General features: G+C 42.2%; 1 pseudogene; it reads left to right on the top strand.

Moving 5' to 3' along the window:
* Positions 1 to 9,420: 9,420 nt before the first annotated feature.
* LOC124002477 overlaps positions 9,421 to 10,000 on the top strand; it is a 189,790-nt pseudogene continuing 189,210 nt past the window's right edge.

Raw genomic sequence — 10,000 nt, 5'->3', positions numbered from 1 at the left:
TCCTCTAAACCATCATCGTTGACAGTGTGACCTTCCATTATAGGGCTTTGCTTTAGAGTTCAGCTCACACATCAGGATTCCCCAACTGAGTTTGGCGCGCGTGTGGTTTCATTTGACGCAAAGTGTTCTGAGCAAAATAAACTTGGGGGACATAATATACCTAAAAAGCACCAAGAACTCTCAGCTCTTATTGATTTAAATTTAAGAAATCTGTTCCCAAGTATTCCTACGCATAAATGAGAGAAACATGTGATTGTATACAAATGTAAGCGAGGTTTAAAATGATTATGTTTTAGTCAAACACACTATATATGTTTGTGGCTTCTTGAGGTCAATTTGTAATCTACAAATGATTTGTAAATATGTTCTGGCCCCCTGACCATGCGTTCAAGCATAGAATGTGGTTGATGATCCCTGCTAGAGATTTGTATCAGTTGACCCTATTTCTATTTGGGATTCTGCTTCTGTTTCTGTTTTGGAAAGTCCTCAAAAACAAACATTTCTATTGAATAAACGGCATTGGATTGTGACGATATGAATGAATTCTGCGCACAATGTGCTTTTTTGTGTGTATTTTTATATATATATATATATATATCAGGACTAATATCTGATTTGATGTGTATGAAATTGTTTGGTGAAATATGCGTAAATGGAAAGTCATGTCCCATAACTAATTTGGATAATTTTACTTCCAATATTGATCGTCATGATTTAGTGACTGTATAGAACATTGTGTGATCTATTTGGGATTTTTAAAAGAGACTAACTTTCTGTTTTGTCTGCTTGGACTCAAGAGATTTTGTATTTTTATTTAAGAAGGCAAGTCAGGTTTAAGAACCAATTGTTATTTACAGTGATGGCCTACCGGGAAACAGTGGGTTAACTGCCTTCAGGGTTGGAACGATTGATTTTTTACCTTGACAGCTCTGGGATTCAATCCAGCAACCTTTCGGTTACTGGCCCAATGCTCTAACCACTCTAGGCTACCTGTCGCCCAAAAGAAGATAAGAATGGCTGTGTTAATGTGTTGCAGGAAGTCATTGTCTTTAACAATTTGGATAGTATAATATAGTTTAGATGAATGGTTTTGAGAAGGCAACTACATTTTGAAAACACATTTACTGATTTGCAAGGCCACAGAGTTATGTGTCATGTGAACTCTGTTTTGAAAAAAATCGACAACATTTGTTCCCCCCAAAAAAATGCTAATATACATTTCAGAATAACTGTAACTCGAACACATTTCCATTAAAGTAAAAGTATGCTCTTACTTGCTGAGACGTGGCTGGAGTCCATCTGTATTGGTTAGTAAAGAGCTCCCCCTGCTGTTTATTTTCTGTATTTCACTCCAAGCAGACGGCCGGTCGTTTATAACAGACTATCGATGAGAAGTTCTGCTCATTTTTTTAACTGACTCTAATCTTTTTTTTTAGACTCGCTCAGTAAAAAGAACAAAATATTTTGTTTATTTGAGTCATTAATGCCCAGAGCACACAGGACCCATACCGGAGTAACGATGAACTGAAAACTAAAAAAGTCATGATGATTCTACATGATGATTCTACAAACCTCTTGTTCAAATGTCGTTCAACAGCTTATTGGAGCTGTCATTTGTGACTGACACTTGTAAACGTGTGCTTTAAAATAATGTACATTTGTTGATTGCTGATTGCTGGGTCAGACAAAATAAGATTATTTCTGTACACACTTTAAATGAGGTTTAGGCAGCAACCGGACTAGATTGTGAACAACTCTTCGCGGAATCCATATAAACACAATGTCGTTTGCGAACTGCAGCCCACCAAATGATTCGTCCCCTCGACTTCGAGTTTGTTGAGCATAGGCTGTGTATATTTTGTTTCCACAAAGCTGCGTTCAATAATTATTGAATTGCATTCATTATTGCACCATGTGATCGATTAGTTTAAAACATGTATTTTTCATATCTATACTGTCTGGCAATATGATATGTTTTCCTGCACGGCGATATGACAGACTGTTGTTGGTCGGAGTCTCTGGAGCCGCTGAACTGGAGAAGCGCGTATCAATACTGCTTTCGGACTCGTTGCAGCGAACGACTAAAATGAACGAATCACGCTAAAAAAACAGTCATGACTCTCGAGTCAGTAAAAAGAGTTGTTCTAAAAAAAACAGTCATGACTCTCGAGTCAGTAAAAAGAGTTGTTCTAAAAAAAACAGTCATGACTCTCGAGTCAGTAAAAAAAGAAGGAATCGTTTCGCCAACTGCACATCACTATAGAGGAGAGACAAGAGGGGAAGAGATAAATCAGTATGGACACCTTTTCAGAGAGATATGTTGGAGATGGCTTTACTGTGATATGACTGATATGACTGATATGACTGATATGACTGATATATGACTGATATGACTGATATGACTGATATGACTGATATGACTGATATGACTGATATATGACTGATATATGACTGATATATGACTGATATATGACTGTTATGACTGATATGACTGATATATGACTGTTATGACTGATATGACTGATATGACTGATATGACTGATATATGACTGATATATGACTGTTATGACTGATATGACTGATATATGACTGTTATGACTGATATGACTGATATATGACTGATATATGACTGTTATGACTGATATGACTGATATGACTGATATGACTGATATGACTGATATGACTGATATGACTGATATGACTGATATGACTGATATGACTGATATGACTGATATGACTGATATGACTGATATATGACTGTTATGACTGATATGACTGATATATGACTGTTATGACTGATATGACTGATATGACTGATATGACTGATATATGACTGATATATGACTGTTATGACTGATATGACTGATATATGACTGTTATGACTGATATGACTGATATATGACTGATATATGACTGTTATATGACTTAACTGACTTGCCTAGTTAAATAAAGGTAAAAAAATAAATATATATCACAGTCCTATCACTGTCATATCACTGGGTATTTCCTGACGGGCCGCCCCCAGGTGGTGAGGGTAGGCAACAACATCTCCACCCCGCTGATCCTCAACACGGGGGCCCCACAAGGGTGCGTTTTGAGCCCTCTCCTGTACTCCCTGTTCACCCACGACTGCGTGGCCACGCACGCCTCCAACTCAATCATCAAGTTTGCGGACGACACAACAGTGGTAGGCTTGATTACCAACAACGACGAGACGGCCTACAGGGAGGAGGTGAGGGCCCTCGGAGTGTGGTGTCAGGAAAATAACCTCACACTCAACGTCAACAAAACTAAGGAGATGATTGTGGACTTCAGGAAACAGCAGAGGGAACACCCCCCTATCCACATCGATGGAACAGTAGTGGAGAGGGTAGTAAGTTTTAAGTTCCTCGGCATACACATCACAGACAAACTGAATTGGTCCACTCACATAGACAGCATCGTGAAGAAGGCGCAGCAGCGCCTATTCAACCTCAGGAGGCTGAAGAAATTCGGCTTGTCACCTAAAGCACTCACAAACTTCTACAGATGCACAATCGACAGCATCCTGGCGGGCTGTATCACCACCTGGTACGGCAACTGCTCCGCCCACAACCGTAAAGCTCTCCAGAGGGTAGTGAGGTAGTGAGGTCTGCACAACGCATCACCGGGGGCAAACTACCGGCCCTCCAGGACACCTACACCACCCGATGTTACAGGAAGGCAATAAAGATCATCAAGGACATCAACCACCCGAGCCACTGCCTGTTCACCCCGCTATCATCCAGAAGGCGAGGTCAGTTGAGATTGCATCGTCTGTGGACCTATTTGGGCGGTAAGCAAATTGGAGTGGGTCTAGGGTGTCAGGTAGGGTGGAGGTGATATGGTCCTTGACTAGTCTCTCAAAGCACTTCTTGATGACGGAAGTGAGTGCTACGGGGCGGTAGTCGTTTAGCTCAGTTACCTTAGCTAAAATCAATTAAATAAAATAAAATCCTCATCAATCTACAAACAATACTCCATAATGACAAAGCGAAAACAGGTTCTTAGATATTTTTGCAAATGTGTTAAAATAAATAAATATCTTATTTGCATAAGTATTCAGACCCTTTGCTATGAGCTCAGGTGCATCTTGTTTCCATTGATCATCCTTGAGATGTTTCTACAACTTGATTGGATTCCACCTGTGGTATTTTGATTGGACATGATTTGGAAAGGCACACGCCAGTCTATATAAGGTCCCACAGTTGACCAGTAGATGTCAGAGCAAAAACCAAGCCATGAAGTCGAACTAAATATCCGTAGAGCTCCGAGACAGGATTGTGTTGAGGCACAGATCTGGGGTAACACTGTCTAGACTAGAAGCATATAGCAAGGATGGCATCTTAAAGCCAGACAGATATATCCTCATGGGACCACAGCATTGCAGTTGGGACACTTGACCCAGACACAATGCTTAAACAGCCCTTTTATCGTTCACATTCTCTCTCTCTCTCTCTCTCTCTCTCTCTCTCTCTCTCTCTCTCTCTCTCTCTCTCTCTCTCTCTCTCTCTCTCTCTCTCTCTCTGTCTCTCTCCCTCTCTGTCTCTCTCTCTCTGTCTCTGTCTCTCTCTAACCCTCCCTCTCTGTCTCTCTCTGTCTGTCTCCCTCTATCCCTCCCTCTCTGTCTCTCTCTCTCTGTCTCCCTCTACCTCTCTCCCTGTGTATCTCTCTGTCTCTCTCTCTCTCTCTGTCTCCCTCTCGCTCTCTCTCTCTCTCTGTCTCTCTCTCTCTGTCTCCCTCTACCCCTCCCTCTCTGTCTCTCTCCGTCTCTCTCTCTGTCTCCCTCTCTGTCTCTCTCTCTTTCTCACTCTACCTCTCTCCTATCTCTGTCTCCCTCTACATGTCTCTCTCTTTGTCTCCCTCTACCTCTCCCTCTCTATGTCTCTCTCTGTTTCCCTCTTCCTCCCTTCTCTCTCTCTCTCTCTCTCTCTCTCTCTCTCTCTCTCTCTCTCTCTCTCTCTCTCTCTCTCTCTGTCTCTCTGTCTCCTCTTCCTCTCTATGTCTCTCTCTGTCTCTCTCTCCTCTATATGTCTCTCTATCTCCCACTTCATCTACCTCTCTGTCTCTGTCTCACTCACACACACACACACACACACACACACACACACACACACACACACACACACACACACACACACACACACACACACACACACACACACACACACACACACACACACACACACACACACACACACACACACACACACACACACACATTCTGCGAGCAGTCTGCTTCTATACCTCCGTACTACTCTAGAGGGCAGCCTTGTAACACAATCTACTCTGTGCCAATATGCTATGAAAGTTACCAGGAAGCGACTGCCCGTCAGCCTTGTAGTTTTTGAATGTTTGTAGGCTTCTTTAGTAGTCTTTAATGGGCACAAATGTTTCGCAATTGTCTGAAGCGCAAAAACTTCATATAAACCAACCAGCAAAAGTCAATTCACCCACAAACACAAATATAATTTTACATTCGGTGTATCTTAAATGACCGCGATTTCACAAATTCGATGACAAAATGGTCAAACCCATTCAAAAGATAAGGGGACATGACCCGGAAGTAAAGCTCGAGGAGCTTCACATGTTATAGATGCCTTAGCTACACAACTGGTGTCAAGGATTCAACCTCTGACCTCTGTATCTTGTATTAGGAGCATCCCTAAGTACTGTTGAACTAAGTTATGTTGTTGAGACACCTGTATGTGTCTCTCTGACCTTCTCAAGGCTGATGAGGTATAGCCGGGATGACTGAGAGGGAAGGGGGCTCTGTGTGTGTGTGTGTGTGTGTGTGTGTGTGTGTGTGTGTGTGTGTGTGTGTGTGTGTGTGTGTGTGTGTGTGTGTGTGTGTGTGTGTGTGTGTGTGTGTGTGTGTGTGTGTGTGTGTGTGTGTGTGTGTGTGTGTGTGTGTGTGTGTGTGTGCGCACGTGTGTGTGTGTGTGTGTGTGTGTACGTGCGTTTGCGTGTGTGTGTGTGTGCGTGTGTGTGTCTTTGTGTTTTCGGGTCAAAATTTCTTACAAAAATATGATTTTACATTTTAGCAGATTATCTTATGCAGAGTGACTTACAGGATTAAGTTACTTTGGATTAAATAGATGTTTCACCTAGTTTTATTGGGGATTCAAGACCAGCGACCTTTTGGTTACTGACCCTTCAACTGTTACCTCCTATCCACAAGAGAGTAGAATTTATTCAACTTTTCAAAGCCCTGGTAGCTGTCTATCACCTGAAACATGGACAACACCACAAGCTTTTACACCGTGTGAACATGCGTATTTCTCTCAAACGTTTCACCTCATTTCTCTCAAATGTTTCACCTTATTTCTCTCAAACGTTTCACCTCATTTCTCTCAAACGTTTCACCTCATTTCTCTCAAACGTTTCACCTCATTTCTCTCAAACGTTTCACCTTATTTCTCTCAAATGTTTCACCTAATTTCTCTCAAACGTTTCACCTCATTTCTCTCAAACGTTTCACCTCATTTCTCTCAAACGTTTCACCTCATTTCTCTCAAACGTTTCACCTTATTTCTCTCAAATGTTTCACCTAATTTCTCTCAAACGTTTCACCTCATTTCTCTCAAACGTTTCACCTCATTTCTCTCAAACGTTTCACCTTATTTCTCTCAAACGTGGTGCACTCATTTGTTTACATCCTCGTTAATGAGCATTTCTCCTTTAGCCAAGATAATCCATCCACCTGACAGGTGTGGCATATCAAGAAGCTGATTAAACAGCATGATCATTACACAGGTGCACCTTGTGCTGGGGACAATAACAGGCCACTCTAAAATGTGCTGTTATTTGTCACACAACACAATGCCACAGATGTATCAAGTGTTGAGGGAGCGTGCAATTGGCATGTTGACTGCTGGAATGTCCACCAGAGCTGTTGCCAGAGAACTTAATGTTAATTTCTCTACCAACGTTGTTTTGGTAATACATCCAACCGGCCTTACAACTGCAGACCACACGTATGGCGTTGTGTGGGCGAGCGGTTTACTGATGTCAATGTTGTGAACAGAGTGCCCCATGGTGGCGGTGGGGATATGCTCTGAGCAGGAATAACCTACTAACAACAAAACAAAAGTGCATTTTATTGATGGCAATTTGACTGCACAGAGATAACATGACGAGATCCTGAAGCCATTCATCACATCATGTTTACTGGATGCTGAAAATGTCCCAGTTCTTCCATGGCCTGCATACTCACCCATTGAGCATGTTTGGGATGCTCTGGATCAGTGTACGACAGCATGTTCCACTTCCCACCAATATAAAGCAACTTCGCTCTGCCATTGAAGAGGAACAGGCAAACATTCCACAGGCTACAATCAACAGCCTGATCGACTCAATACTAATGAGATGTGTCGCGTTGCATGAGACAAATGGTGGTCACACCAGATACTGACTGGTTTTCTGATCCAAACCAGATACTGACTGGTTTTCTGATCCACACCAGATACTGACTGGTTTTCTGATCACACCAGATACTGACTGGTTTTCTGATCCACACCAGATACTGACTGGTTTTCTGATCCACGCCCCTGTGACCAACAGATGACCAACAGATGCATATCTGTATTCCCAGTCATGTGAAATCCATAGATTAGGGGCCTAATTTGTTTATTTCAATGAACTGATTCCCTTATATGAACTGGAAAATCAGTAAAATCTTTTAAATTGCTGCATGTTGCATTTATATATTTGTTTCAGTATAATTACACAATTAATAAACAAATTAAGCCTAATATAGAATCACATCTTCTTCACTAGGAGGCACTGAGAGAGAAGGCACAGACAAAAGGTTCACTACTTCTTCACTAGGAGGCACTGAGAGAGAAGGCACAGACAAAAGGTTCACATCTTCTTCACTAGGAGGCACTGAGAGAGAAGGCACAGACAAAAGGTTCACTACTTCTTCACTAGGAGGCACTGAGAGAGAAGGCACAGACAAAAGGTTCACATCTTCTTCACTAGGAGGCACTGAGAGAGAAGGCACAGACAAAAGGTTCACATCTTCTTCACTAGGAGGCACTGAGAGAGAAGGCACAGACAAAAGGTTCACATCTTCTTCACTAGGAGGCACTGAGAGAGAAGGCACAGACAAAAGGTTCACATCTTCTTCACTAGGAGGCACTGAGAGAGAAGGCACAGACAAAAGGTTCACATCTTCTTCACTAGGAGGCACTGAGAGAGAAGGCACAGACAAAAGGTTCACATCTTCTTCACTAGGAGGCACTGAGAGAGAAGGCACAGACAAAAGGTTCACATCTTCTTCACTAGGAGGCACTGAGTGAGAAGGCACAGACAAAAGGTTCACATCTTCTTCACTAGGAGGCACTGAGAGAGAAGGCACAGACAAAAGGTTCACATCTTCTTCACTAGGAGGCACTGAGAGAGAAGGCACAGACAAAAGGTTCACATCTTCTTCACTAGGAGGCACTGAGAGAGAAGGCACAGACAAAAGGTTCACATCTTCTTCACTAGGAGGCACTGAGAGAGAAGGCACAGACAAAAGGTTCACATCTTCTTCACTAGGAGGCACTGAGAGAGAAGGCACAGACAAAAGCACATCTTCTTCACTAGAGGCACTGAGAGAGAAGGCACAGACAAAAGGTTCACATCTTCTTCACTAGGAGGCACTGAGAGAGAAGGCACAGACAAAAGGTTCACATCTTCTTCACTAGGAGGCACTGAGAGAGAAGGCACAGACAAAAGGTTCACATCTTCTTCACTAGGAGGCACTGAGAGAGAAGGCACAGACAAAAGGTTCACTATATATTTTAGAATATCTTCATGGCTTATTGCATTGGACACCATGCTTTGCACAGTAAATATACTCTCACTTTGAAATGAGGGGTGTTTCTAATTCATAAAGTAGCCACACCCCCCCCCCCCACCCTCTCTTGCTAATATGCACTTGTTAATTACTATTGCTCTTTTAAGAACACATTTTAAACAGAGCTATCGGGCTTTTGGTAAAAACATTTTTTTTCCAAGTGAACATGACACCCCACAAATCACTGTTCAGTTTTACCTTGTTCCATTTCCAGCCAAGTATAGAATGTATGAGTCGACTACTGCGCGGGTTTATTATAGGGCATTCGGTTTAGAACGTGGTTTTGAGGGCATGGTGAAGTGTATGGACTATAAGCAGATGGCCATACCGGTTGTACATTGTATTTATTTAGCTTTTTATTTGTCTGGTGTAATTGGATATGGTAGTTCTTAGCTCCGTCGCCTCTCTCTCTCTCTCTCTCTCTCTCTCTCTCTCTCTCTCTCTCTCTCTCTCTCTCTCTCTCTCTCCCCAACCCCCGCTCCCCCGCTCCCTCCCTCTCTCTCTCTGGTTAATTGGTACACTGACATCAGGATTATTTGTTACAGTTGAAGGCTCTATCTCCGACAATGTGGACATCATCCTGGGATATATCATTTTCTGCGACTATTTCCCAGTGATTTCTTTTTACATACCAAGCAAGGTAAGACTTGACTATTTAAAAACACTTGTGCGTAAATATGTAGTTGTTCTGCAACCTTTGGGTACGATATGAATGAATACAGACTTGGAGATGTGTCACAGCAAAGTGTCTCACTTTGAAATATTGTCGCTCTGATATTGACACGTGAAAAGACATTGTCGCCCGACAGAATCGCGGTATTTCTCAACTTCAAAGAACTGTCGGACATAGGATCATAGGACCATGTAACAATTCCACCGGTCACCGCGCCGAGCAGCTGCACCATGCTTTTACATCGTTATATAAATGCAGTAGGATAAACGGTGTCGTAACATGTTTACATGTTTTGGAAGAATTGTATCATCTGCACGTGTTTTCTTTACATTTGAATTGTATTACGAGGTGATATGTTTGCTTGTGTGTCTATTATGTCTATGATAGGCGATTGACTGGCTTCGAATTGGGAAAGCATCGGGAAAGTATGGAAGTTAAGTCGCGGAGCTGTGATTCTATCCTAG

Source organism: Oncorhynchus gorbuscha, linkage group LG18 (assembly GCF_021184085.1).
Source record: "Oncorhynchus gorbuscha isolate QuinsamMale2020 ecotype Even-year linkage group LG18, OgorEven_v1.0, whole genome shotgun sequence".
Classification (NCBI taxonomy): domain Eukaryota; kingdom Metazoa; phylum Chordata; class Actinopteri; order Salmoniformes; family Salmonidae; genus Oncorhynchus; species Oncorhynchus gorbuscha.
The sequence above is the reverse complement of the archived record's forward strand: the minus strand, read 5'-3'. Positions and strand labels throughout refer to the sequence as shown.